General features: G+C 39.8%; 1 long non-coding RNA gene across 1 annotated transcript in view; it reads right to left on the bottom strand.

Annotated features, from left to right (window-relative positions):
* LOC121110891 overlaps nucleotides 1–12,590 on the bottom strand; it is a 125,495-nt gene that overhangs the window by 27,232 nt on the left and 85,673 nt on the right. The window contains exon 3 of the long non-coding RNA XR_005860190.2: nucleotides 7,734–7,800. This is a non-coding gene — a long non-coding RNA (uncharacterized LOC121110891). The remainder of the gene's footprint in view (nucleotides 1–7,733; nucleotides 7,801–12,590) is intronic.

A 12,590-nucleotide genomic window follows, 5' to 3' on the forward strand; every position in this document is an offset into this window, starting at 1 on the left:
AAACCTGGTCATTTAAATTATTTAGTATTACTCAAGCAGCACGGTGTGAGGGTGTACTGACTTCTCGTGAGTGGATTTCTGGCTGGTGGCCAAGCCCTTGCTTTGGCAGTACTTGAATTATTTTTCTTCCTAAATTTGTAGATGGGATTGTTTTATTTAAGTGAATGGAGTGGGTTTGAGTGGTGTTTGGAAGCAAGCCTTAGAATGTTTCCTGTGCTACTGCAGCACATGAAGCAATTCAGGCTTCTTTCTTACATGTGCTGTAGTCCTGGCCGGGGTAAATCACCTTGGGAGAAGGCACAGTGACCTCACTGGCTCACCTGAGTTTGTGTGGCACTGCCACAGCCAGTGCTTTGATAGCATTGTGATTTTATTGTGATGTGTGTGTGCCGTGTACAGTCACAGGTGACACAAACTCTCTGCAAGGGGCTTTTGGTTGCCATTCTCTGTTCTATAGTTCCTTTCAAGTGATGAGTCATATCATCCAGACACTGTAACATAATTACCTATGCCAAAGCTCTTATCAAATGCCTTTGTGATTCTATGTGTTCACACACTGAGTGGACACTTCAGTGCAGAGAAACTTAGAGGTTCTGCAGCTGACCACCTTATCACCCAAACACACAGCAGAGATCAGGAGTTTATCTCCACTAGAGTTGAAAAATCCTGCTTTCAAATAATGCAGTTGATCGATTGTTGGTTGATGCACTATAAGTCTACTTTTTTCTGTCACAAGATATGCAAATATGTTTCACTTAATCCATTGCTTCTCAGTACTAATTTTAACAGACTCCCTTTCAGCATTAAATATGCAGATTTGTTTTCATACCTGAATATTATACAAAATGCTTTACCACCACTGTGTGTTTAGACTCAGAGCAGGCATGCCTTAACACAACATCCCTGGTGATACAATCATAGAACCACAGAGGTATGTTAATGTAAGCAGTAACTTTAAAGTTAAACTCTTCCCCATCAAGTTAAGGGTTAAGGATTCGTAATCAGGTAGATTATAAGTTCATGTGCAGCTGTGGTGTAGGTGGCTTTCTGCCTGACCACAGCTTTGGCCACTCAATCAGCTGATTAAGTTCCCTTTTTAGCTGCACACATTTGTTCCCTGAATTTTCAGGGAAGGAAGCAGCTTAGAAAACAAGGTAAGTACTGCTCAATTTTTTACTATTATTATTATTATTATTACTTTTGAAGTAGGAAATATTTTCAATTCTACTAAAAAAGAAAACAAATGAAAGTGACTTCTCTACAGCTCGTTCTCCACTTTCTTGATTGTTCATCTTTCAGACCTCTCTACGGCTACAGTCTTCCAACCTGACCAACAAGACAGCGTGAATACTTAGCAAAATAAAATTTGCTTTTATACTTACAGGAAAGGGAAATTTGGAGCATGATTTATTATTATTATTTTTTCATTCCATGGTCACTCTTTATAGTACTAGTCATATAAAGCTAAAATTAGCATGTAGACTGGACCTCAGTCTTAGAAAATACTGATAGTATTAATGGAAATGAGACTAAATCAGTTACCTAAATTGCAGCAGAAGTTTTTTCATTTGTTTTATGAATTCTCATTTTAATTTTTACCCTCTCTAGCACCAAAGGGTCTGTATCTCTGCCATTTGAAAGAATGACCTCAGACTGCCCCTGATCAGTCTGTTCAGTGTCCTTTCTGCTTAGAGCCTCAGCAGTCTCTGAAAATGCATGATTCTCAAACCAACAAAAATTCAGGCATCACTGGAAAGTATTTAGGGACATGTACAATGATTTAAATCACAAATATTGGTTGCCCTCCTATGTGCCTGCAATGTTCAGAGGCATTAAGAGTACAAGGCATTAAGATGAAGGTTTTCATTGTCTAAGTATTGCTCAATGAGAAAGTTCAAAGCAATCTATCTCCCTGAGTTAATGCAGTACAGAAATGTAAGCGATATTGGATTACAGTATGCACATATTATATTTTCTACAGTCAAGAAAAGATAAATAATCCTTGATGACCTTTTCACATCTGTGTAGCCACTGCATTCCCTATTGGTATATATGAAATTGACAAATGATATGGCAGTCCCTTAAAATTGTCTCTTACATCTGTGACAAAGCAAACCTGTCCAGTCTAACTAATACTATTTCAAGTGAATTAAAAGTATGCCATCTCTTTCTGGCAAGCTCATCCACTTCAGGAGTAGCAATAAGAAATGTTGGTCCCCTGTGTTCAATAATTATGCCCTAGATGTACTAGAATTAAGAGAAGCTTTAGAAAAGTATGGGATTTGAAAATACGTGTTCTTTTTTTTCAGTGGTCCAGGGGGTTCAGTGCTGAAATTGTATTGTTACTTTTGCAAAGTCTCCAGTCTGCCCTGGGCTAGAAGACACTTAAAGGAAGGAGGGACAAGTAACTAAAATTTCTGCAGTGAGAGGATAGGCTGTGAAAATATGCAGGAAAACTTTTCCTGCAGTGTCCTGCAGTGTAGGCTGCAGAGAGCTCTAGGCTTTATGAGCAGGTTTCAGGTTGGATTTTAGGAACAATTTACTCACAGACTGGTAAGGCACTGGCATAGACTGCCAGGGAGGTGGTGGAGTCACTGTCCCTGGAAGTGTTCAAGAAATTTGGAGATGTGACACTGAGGGACATGGTGGAGGTGGGCTTGGGTTGGACTTGGGGATCTTAGAGGTCTTTTCTGGCCCTGACAATTCTATGGCCTTGGGGAGGGTTGGAGCAGGAGCCTGGCTGCCCTCTGAGGGCAAAATATACAAAAGTATATATCTTTAGCAATTTTAGTTCACAGTGAGAGTACCATAATGCAGCAGCAGGGCCAAATTTAGAGCATTGGTTTCAATACAGAAGAATGAGTCTAGCACCATGCCAGCAAGTTATAGTGTGGTTGCACTGTGAACCAAGGCATACCGTAAATGTGCATGCAGAAACATTTTCTGCTCAGAAAATATGTGCTATTCAAAAAGTATCTTTCAACAAACGCAGTCAAAGTGAAATAAATCAATCAACAAAGCACTAAGTTAAAAAAAAAAAAAGCTAAAAATATATGATTGGCTTCTGTAATTATTAGGTCTTAATTTGAAAGATGTAAATGATTTGCAACAGCTTAAAAGTAATGTGTTAGGAACTTGAGTAATGAAACTGTTCAGATAGTTCAGAGGAAGACAAAAGAATTGCAGAGTAGTATAGTAAAAAAAATAAAAATAAAAAAATCTTGGTTAATGGAATTTCCTCTCTACTTGGGGTAATAATCAGCAACAAAGGCAAAAGAAATCATTATGCCAACGCTTGCAAATGGAGACACCAAATGGAAAATAAAGCATTATGTCAAAGAGAGCAGTAACTCCAGGATGAGATTTCTGCTTTTTTTTTTTTTATGACCTGAGAATACTGCCGATAGCAAAAATAACTGGTTTATTAAGCTCAGGCTATCACCAGATGCAAAGAAGAGGCAACAGTTCACAAACTGGAAAGCCATTATCAAATATGTAATGGAACATCACTGAATATTTTAGGTTACAAGTATTCTTCTGGCTTGCTGAATGAGAGAAAAGTGGAGTTGAAGTCAGATAAATCCAGCTAATATGCGTGTTAATGTAGACGTGTGGACGGGAGCTGGTTACAGAAGGGCCAGCAGCTGGCAGCATGGCTGGTGTTGGGAAGGTGAAGAGTTGGAGCAGATGACCTTTCAGGGTCTCTTCCAACTCAGTGAATTCTCTGATAAATTTTTTTTTTTTTTGATTAGAGTGAACCTCCACAAGGAGTGGCAAATTACTTCTTCCCACAAAATTTCTTTCTAGTCCAACCATTTCATTTAATTAAGTGGTAGGGCAGTTAGAAACCTTGTGATGCAATGTTGTTTTTGACTTTATTAAATAATTGTTTGATCATATGGCAGTGATGACTTTGCTGCAACAGAGCCTACTTTGGAGGGATAGAAGCAGGTGGCTTACAATGGTACTGAATAAGAGGATAGCAAATCAATAATCAGTTCTTACAACATCAATGTTGAGTGATAATGTATTGTACTACTTGTTAGCTTGTTACAGAGTAAATTTTTATGACTCGCTTTCTTGCTAATTGGCTACTGACAGGGAAAGTGGAACACATGGCTGTCTCATGTCTCGAAGCAGTGAACAAATTGCACTGAGAGGACATGGGGGAAGCACTGCACAGCACTTGCTGATATTTATAACTTCTGCCTCTGTCAAGAAACTCCAAATTGCAGTTAACGTTTCTGCTTGAACCAGATGTAGTCATGGCCCTCTTTTTTTTTTGTTTGTTTGTTTTTCCTACTTGCTTTCTATACATACAGTTACAGTTAGGTTAGAAAAAATATTAAGTATGTTCTATTTTAGTGGAGCTTGAGAGGACAGTCATGGAATTTTTAGCAGCCCTGAGCACACAGTGATGTGTTGGGTTCAATATTGTTTCCCTGACCAATTTACTCTCTTGGTTTAAAGAAAAAGAGTCTAGAAGGCTCAAAACACAGCTAGGAACAGGAGTGATGTTATAATTCAAGGTGATTGGGTAGCATGCATAAATAAACAAGCAGTAAATATTTTGCCCCTTGTTTTCTGGTAGGTTTTATTGGCTGCTCTGTTCAGGCTGGAGGAAGGGGAGACAGACCATCAGCTCATGTTCAATTCCAGTATTGTTCATCTAACAGCCTTACAGCAAGTCAGTGACATGCACCTGCCCTGAGTTGCACACTGAAACCCTGTGTGGACATGAGGACACTAGTAGGTTTTTCGCACCAATTTAATTCACATTTTGATTATTGCCCCTTGCTGGATGCTGATCCAGCCTGTGACCTGGCTTGCCATTTTTTTGACAGCACGAAGCATGGTGTTATCTCAGTGCTGCCCTGTGGCCCGTCAGGTAGTGGTGACTCAGGAGCCAGAGAACGGGGTCTGTGAGCACCTCTGTCTTTTCCTCCATGCCTGCAGAGTCACCACGAGTGGCTGCAGATGTGGTCCCAGAGGCTAACAGCTTGTTCTGCCTGCTGCAGACATTGCCGAGGGGTAAGGTGGCACAGACTAAATACCAGTGAGAAGAGAAAGAAGTATGTTTGCAAAAGAAGAAAGGATCTGTCTTTTCCTGATACTTACCTAGGATGAGGACCTTCTGATCTTGCTGCATGGCTTCTTCTGTTTTTTTTTTTTCTATACAGTGTCTTTACAGTTTGCTCAGTAAAGCACTGTAACCTGGCTTCTTCTCATGCACCGAAGTGAGCACATACAAATCATTAGAGCATAATATACTTACTGATTAGGTAATAACATGGCAAGGCAAGTAAAAGATTTTATGACAAATTTAAATAGCAGTGGAATAAAGTTCAAGGGACTGGGGATTAAGAAAAGGGATTTCATCTGTTTGAAGTAGATAGTGGTCATTAAACTGTCCCCTGGGAGATTTGCTCAGCCTTGAATAGTAGGAGCATGTTTGTGCATGCATGAATAGCCATACCTTCTTTGTCTTAATCATATGTGATCTCAAGCAGTTGCTAAATTGTGCCTCCCTCTTGTGCCTGCCTCCCACCCCCTTATTTCACTAGATTATTTGTTCTGCTTATGGGCTTATAAGTGGGAAATATAACTTAATTGACAGAGTATGCTATATTTAACATAGCAACATACTGAAACACAATCATACAGGGAAAAACAATGAGAACCAACTCATCAGTAAGGTTCATTGCTGCCAGCCACATCCATTCTTTTTTCCTTTCTTTGTGTTTCCTACAGTGACTACGGTTATAAGGAGGTGAAGGGAAAACTGTTCCATAATAAACACTGTATAGATGCTTTGTGCATAAGACCATGTCTCCCCAGTTCTGTAAATTTGAAGCATCCAAGTTTGTACATCTGGTTGTGCTCATTAGAATGCTCCAGCAAAAACTCTTACTGGAACCACACTGATAACTCCCAGTGCAATTAAAAAAAAAAAAAGTGTTGCTTCATTCCTTGAGTGCATCTTTTCTAAGCCATGCAATTTTTTGCAAGTGCACTGGGATTTATTTTGAAGCACATCTTGACTTTTAATAAATTTATTAAAGTGCTTTAAAACATATCATAGCTAATTTTTTATCTCCCACAAATCCATCACTTTGTGTTACTTGTAACTAATCTTTTTCCATATGAGAGAGAAAATAGCTCAAATATCTCAATGGCATGTTTTCCTTTTAATTTTCCAGGTAGTCCATGTTTAAGGCAAAATAAATAAATAAAATACTCAGAAGCATCTCCCAGTATGTCAGCCCTAGAGGTGGAGTGCATAGAAATGTGTTCCTTCTTGACAACCTGAGTAAGTGGGGTTGGATTTGGGGATCTTGGAGGTCTTATCCAACCTTAATGATTCTATCAAGTGGAGGTGTTCAAGTAAAATGTGCACAGCAAGCTGTTTCACCATGTCAACATCTGCAACCCATTTCATCTGGCTGGCAGATGCCTGTGATGAAGAGCTCCAGGACTGAAACATCCTCTCTGAGATCAAATATGGGGTTTATTTGTGTTATCAGCCTCTTGTATTACTCCTGTTGCCTGGGAGCTCCCCAGCACTGCTTTTTGTAGCAAGAGAAATACCTCTCATTCCAGCTGAAATTCTTGGACCTTTAATGGCACTCAGCTAATGCTTGGCAGGTCTGATATGATTATAACCATCATCCTGTTGTTAATCCTCTCTAGTGCCAAGGGTTGTTAGGCAGGGACTGCAAACAAGGTGAAAAACTGGAATGTTTGTATGTTATGGACTGAAGAAGAGAAAGTCCAATTGCCTTAATTTTTGAAGATTTTTTTCCCTTTATAGGAACTACTAGTTTATCAATACAAGTATTATTAAAAAATAACAACAAACCAACAAAAAAAGCCCCCCTCTAACTAAGTAATCTTTTCATTTAAACCTTGAGAAAATTCACTGGAAAATGGCAGTGTGATCTGACTGTTGCCTGTTGCCACAGTACTGAGCTGGACTTGCAGAATTGTGTAGAGGTTTCAGAAATAATCTCAGACAGTTTATTGCCCCTATTTACCTAAGATTCATCTCTGCATCTCTGAAGCGCGTGTGTGGCATTTTCTGCTTTTTTTTTTTCCTTTTATTTTTTATTTTTTTCTTTGAAAGCTTTGTGCTCTGTTGCATAGCTCAAAAAGGGAAAGAAAAGCATTATTTCATTGGAAGGAGTGAGGAGGTGATTGGGAGCTGTCATGTGGGGGCTGCCACCTTTTCCAGTCCAGGCCAAACAGCCACAGTTTCTCAGCTGCAGCTGCTGGAGGCAGTGTTTGCAGCTGTCTCTGCACTATGATAGGCAGATAATTGGGATTTCAGGAATGAGCTGCTTCTACGTAATGCTTTTCCTGATGGAAAGCCTCTACAAGCTCGATTCCGAGCATGCTTGTGAGAAGGGAGGTTAAAATGGCAGAGATTTCCTCCAGGAGGCTGGTGCCCAGGTGCTGGGGCACTCTGGGAGGAGCTCTCCTGCGGCAGTGGGTTGTGACCCGCAGCAAAGAAGCTGCTGCAGCAGGCACTGATCCTCTGTCAGCATTTCATTGTCATATCATTGGTAAGATGGCAGTTTCCACATGTCAGGCAGACAGCAGCTTAATGGGAGATATCTTATGACAGGGAGCTTTAAAAATTTTTCCATTATCCTGTAGTTATACAATTATGATGTTCTGTGGCATGCAACTGGCTAGTGTTGTGATGGCTGTAATGCATTCTTTCTTCAACTTACCAAAAAATGTGGCAGAAAACTATTTCTGGGCCTCTGGGCACATCAGGGATCACAAGTGCTTTCTGTCCTAAATGGGAAGAAATGTCTTTTGTGAACTATAATACTATTTTTCACTGTTAGTTTCTAAATCTAATAACTGAAACTTAGGCTTGCTGGTAAAAGAAAAAAAAAAAAAGAAAAAAGCCCATTCTTTGTGCATGATTACTAATTTATTTAAAAACCAAAATCAAGGCTGACTGTGGTTTGGGTCTGATTTCACATTTATTTTTCATAGTTTGTTTGCTTAGTAGCTCTGCAGTGATACAGTGATTAGTTAAATCAGTTATACATAAATTCAAAGACTTGTTCTTCATTTTAGATGTTCAGACTTAATTGGATTTAAATCAGATGAAAAAGTGACTTCTGAGTGAAAAATACCCCCAAGCATGAAAAGATGTTTTTTAACTTATCGCTTAAGTGGCAGTAGAGATTTCTATCTTTATAACATTTATTCCCTCTTACAGCTTACAATTGTATTTAACATTTTGAGAAAATACTTTATATATAAAAATGTTAGCAGTACTGATTAGCAGGAAGCCACCAACTTTTCTTCCTCGGAATAAACTGTTTTCTAGTCCAGAGTATTTTCTTCAGATTGTAATGAATTTTTAAACTTTGATGTTATGAAAGGTGGTCATCCTACACATCTATTAGAATATATTAATGGCTGTGAAATCATATAACACAAGCTGTATTAAAACCATGAAAGAGACTGCTCCTGTCAGGAGATGCTCTGGCAGCCCCAGCGGTTGATCAGTCTCAGGGTTAAGCTGAGAGTTTCTCCATTGCATTGTAAGACACCATCAGGGGTTTGTTACCGGCTTGGGTCATGTATATTGACGTGAATTACTGGATAATGAAATACAAGGTTAGAAAAGTTTGGATGAAGATGGCATAGTTTTCAGTGCTACAAAAGCAGCCATAGTTTGGGACTTCCCAAAATGACATCTATGAACCCAGCAGAGGAAGATCCTTGCAGAGAAGTAGGGTGTGAATCCATGCTGTTAGGGTACAGCGGTAATGTGAGGCAATGGCACTGTGCTGCTGGGCCTTTTGCCTAGCATAGTGACCCAGAGTGTTTGGATGTCTGGACAGAGAGGTGAGCTGCAGGATGGGTTGTCTGTGGCTTCCCAGATTCCTTGTGATGCAGAAGATGGAGGACTTAATGAAAAATCAGGTGCTTAAACGTATGCGAGGCAAACAGGGCGGATTCTGGAAAACAGATTTTGGAGAAGTGAACAGAGATTTGTATTCAGGCAGTTTCAAATCTGGCTGATCAGAGGCCGAGCAATTTGAGCTGTCTCCTCCTAGACACGTGTTCTCTAGGTGGCTTGACAAAGAGTTGCTACCACAAAGACCAGAAAGGCAGAAGCAATAATGACTGTTGACTCCAAGTGTCCATGTTCATCTTTCCTGTCAATTATTTAGACAAGAAAGATTAACATGAAAATTAATCATTGCATTTTGAATTGCTTCTTTACATCAGTAATGAAATAGGTGTACCAGATACAAACTGATAAAGAGAACAGATAAGAAACCATCCTTAATACACAAAAGGAGAAGTAGTATAAACTATAATGCTCATTACTGCTTTACAGTGAGGGTTGTTGGTGGTGACCTAGAATAGAGAACTGTAAGTGCTGAACATGAAACCTCTTGTTTGATGCTGGCACGTTAAAAATTTTGGGCTGGATTCTACTATGTTCCATAAACCAGTACTTCTTGGTACCAAAATAATTTTCATACAGTCAATGTTGTTTTTTAATAAGCGTGTACACCCAGAAGTATCATGGAAGACATGACATATCAGCTTGATAACTTTTTTCTTTCTTTCTTTTTTTTTTTTCTTTAGACCATTTCTATCAACTACCTTTTGGTCTGAAAGTAAGCCGAACTAATGTCAATTGCTTTAATTGCATCATTAATTGAAACATGCTGGGAGAAGGACATTATTGTTCCAGCTGAAATGCAATAACTGAAAACTTTAGCTGCTTTTGCCACTACAGTACATTTATGATGCTTCTATCCAGAGGGGGAAAAAAAAAAAAACCCACGTTTTGGAAGTACAAAGAGTGTACAACCTGTGCGCACAGAAATCTGTGAGTAAATGAAATGGTGTCATTATTTATTTACATAACTTAATGATAGTGCTACCTTTAAGACTTTTGAGTGCTAAGTGTTGAGTGAATAAAGTTAGATGCGGCATTGACTTAGAAGACATTGAGACCCTGCAGTGTTTTTGGTAGATGCAAATGCTTTTTCAAATTCCACTACTTATTAGTGGATTTTTCAAAGCCTTGTTTGTGCTAGATCGCTTCCAAAGGCATACTGTGCCCTACATCTGTGAATAGAAAGCTCTAAAGAGCTGCTAAGAATTACTATGACAAAATAACTTACATAATCAGTATATGTCTGGGGGTGTACTGTGTAGTTATAAACCAGGTAATGCTAATAATGCACAGTGCTGTGGTGCGAGTTCTGTTCAAACCAAAGTCACTGCATTAATGCTTCTTCCCCCACATAGCCATGTTAGGGTGCTGCTTAGTTGTCACCACAGGCTGGAACAGCTGTTCATATGCTCTGGTACTGCATGTGCAGGTGCAGTGCACCTGTGAGCAACAAAACAGGGAAGTTATGAAGATATGCACAACTTCTTGCTTCAGTGTTGACTTCTTTTTTTTTTTTTTTTTTATGGGTTTGTCATGGCATCTCATTTTTCACCAGACTGGTACCTGTATTGACTTAAAGGGAAGACAAGCATAAAGTCAATTGCACTTGCTGTAATTACCCAAATCTTAAAAGGGAGCAACATCTATTTAATTTGCTTTACAGCCTATGAGCTCATGAGGATCATTAATTTTGTAGGAATTAAAAAAGTTCTGGTGTTTTGTTCTGGAATTTATACCTTTTAGTCTATTTTTATTTCAAGTGGTAATTCAACCTCTGCATCTTACTTGACGGTGCTCTAGGCACCTAGACTTTTCAGCCTGGAGCACACTTGTGCAGAAAGCAGAGGTGTTTGTGGGCTTGCTGCTGTTGTAGTTGGTACCACGTGGATTCAGGAGCACAGGTTGCATTTGGTTGCACTTGAGCATTGTGCTGACACAGGCCCATCTGTGCTTTTTTCTGGTATTGGAGTGGGCTTCTTGGGCAAGGGTGCGAGTGGTCTTGCAGTACTTTCATCTCTCTGTGAGTGGCATTAGAAGCTCTCATGGACATGCCAGGCAGCCAGGCATCAGAGCCAGGAAGAGAAAGCTGTAGCCTACGTGCCCATTGTCTTTTTGAAGGGAAGCACAACTAGATGAGAAAGGTTCATTAAAGAGAATAGAATTTCTCTTGAGGAGCTTTTGAGGGGAGAGTTGTTAGATTTAGAAGATAATCAGCCAGTGTTTTTATCTCTACTTAAAACCATAGAATGGGAAATTATCTCCATAAACTGCTATTTTTCATTGAGTATGTTGTCTTAGCACTCAAAGCAGATGCCACACAGAGTTGTGGTTGTGAGGCACGTAGTTATTTATCTCACTTGGCCAAAATATCTCAGTTACAAAGCTATAAGTAGGAGATATTAATAAATACATATGGTGTTTGGCTAGATGAATACAAGATTATGCTAAATAGAACACATTCCAGAAAAGAATAATTGTAACTAATTAGAGATCTCCAGTTAAGCTTAGAGTTGTAAGAAAGTGAAATCAAATTTAATTATGCAAGGTCCCAGTTTTGCCAAAGGTGTTATAAAAAATATCTTTATGGAAACAGTCTAAGAAATGGACTGGTGCTATTATTAGCATGCTCAGTTGTGCACTTACTTTATATTGGTTTTAAGTTTAATGATTGTAGAGCTAATTACAATGAATGCACAGCAGTCATTGGGGTATCCATACAGAATGCATCTGTCTTTGCACTGATTGATAACTCCAAAGTGGGCTTTGTCTAAATTCTTTACATTAAGTGTAAAGACAGGTAAACAAACAGGTAAACATTACAAACAGGTAAATGAAAGTGTCAGTATCAGTGTTCCCTTGCAAGCCTAAGAATGGCGCAGCACCATTCCTCTGCTCCTGTGTGCTGGCAGAGGGCTGCTGGCAAGCAGCAGCACATCCTCAGCTCAGCAGCACTGTGGGTGTCCGAGTCCAGGTCTCCCATGGGGAAAGCAGGTCTTATGTGATGCTACTTTCCAGCACAGTCATGGGGGAGAAATGACTGTGAGAAATACCCTGGGATGATGGAAGAGGATTTGATGAAAAACTGTTGTTCTTGGAATTGATACAGAAGTCAGGTATGGTTTCTGCTTAGGGCTGTGCTGCCCAAACTATTTTCCCATCCTCTCCAGGCTGCTCAACTACAGATAATGAATTGACAATGGCAGCCTCTGGAGGCATGCTAGCAATGTGGGTAAATGAAGCTTTCGAAACCATACAAGTCTTCCCACTGATATTGTTGAGTCCTGCGAGGGAAAGCCTTTTCTTCACAGTTATAAAAGCTTTTCTTTCAAAGAGGCCTATGTGGTTCTGAGCCCCAGAGATGGCTATTTTCTGTCCATAACAATCCCCCTGGGCAGTTCTGCCTTTCAGCCCTCCTGGCCTAGCACAGGGGGACCTTCTCTCTCCTTCCGCATTTGCCTTGGAGATGAGACAATCCTAAAGCATCCATCCTCTTGCTCCACTCCTCTCCCCTGCTAGCACTAAGCGAGGGAAATGTAATAGTGCACAGCACAGGCATTTCTCCCAGCTGATCCTCAGACTGTGCTGGAAAAGGAGGGATGGGTCATCTGGATCAAGGATTCATTCCTTGGTCTGAGGGTCACTACCAGGA

The sequence above is a fragment of the Gallus gallus genome, chromosome 5 (genome assembly GCF_016699485.2).
Source record: "Gallus gallus isolate bGalGal1 chromosome 5, bGalGal1.mat.broiler.GRCg7b, whole genome shotgun sequence".
Taxonomy (NCBI): domain Eukaryota; kingdom Metazoa; phylum Chordata; class Aves; order Galliformes; family Phasianidae; genus Gallus; species Gallus gallus.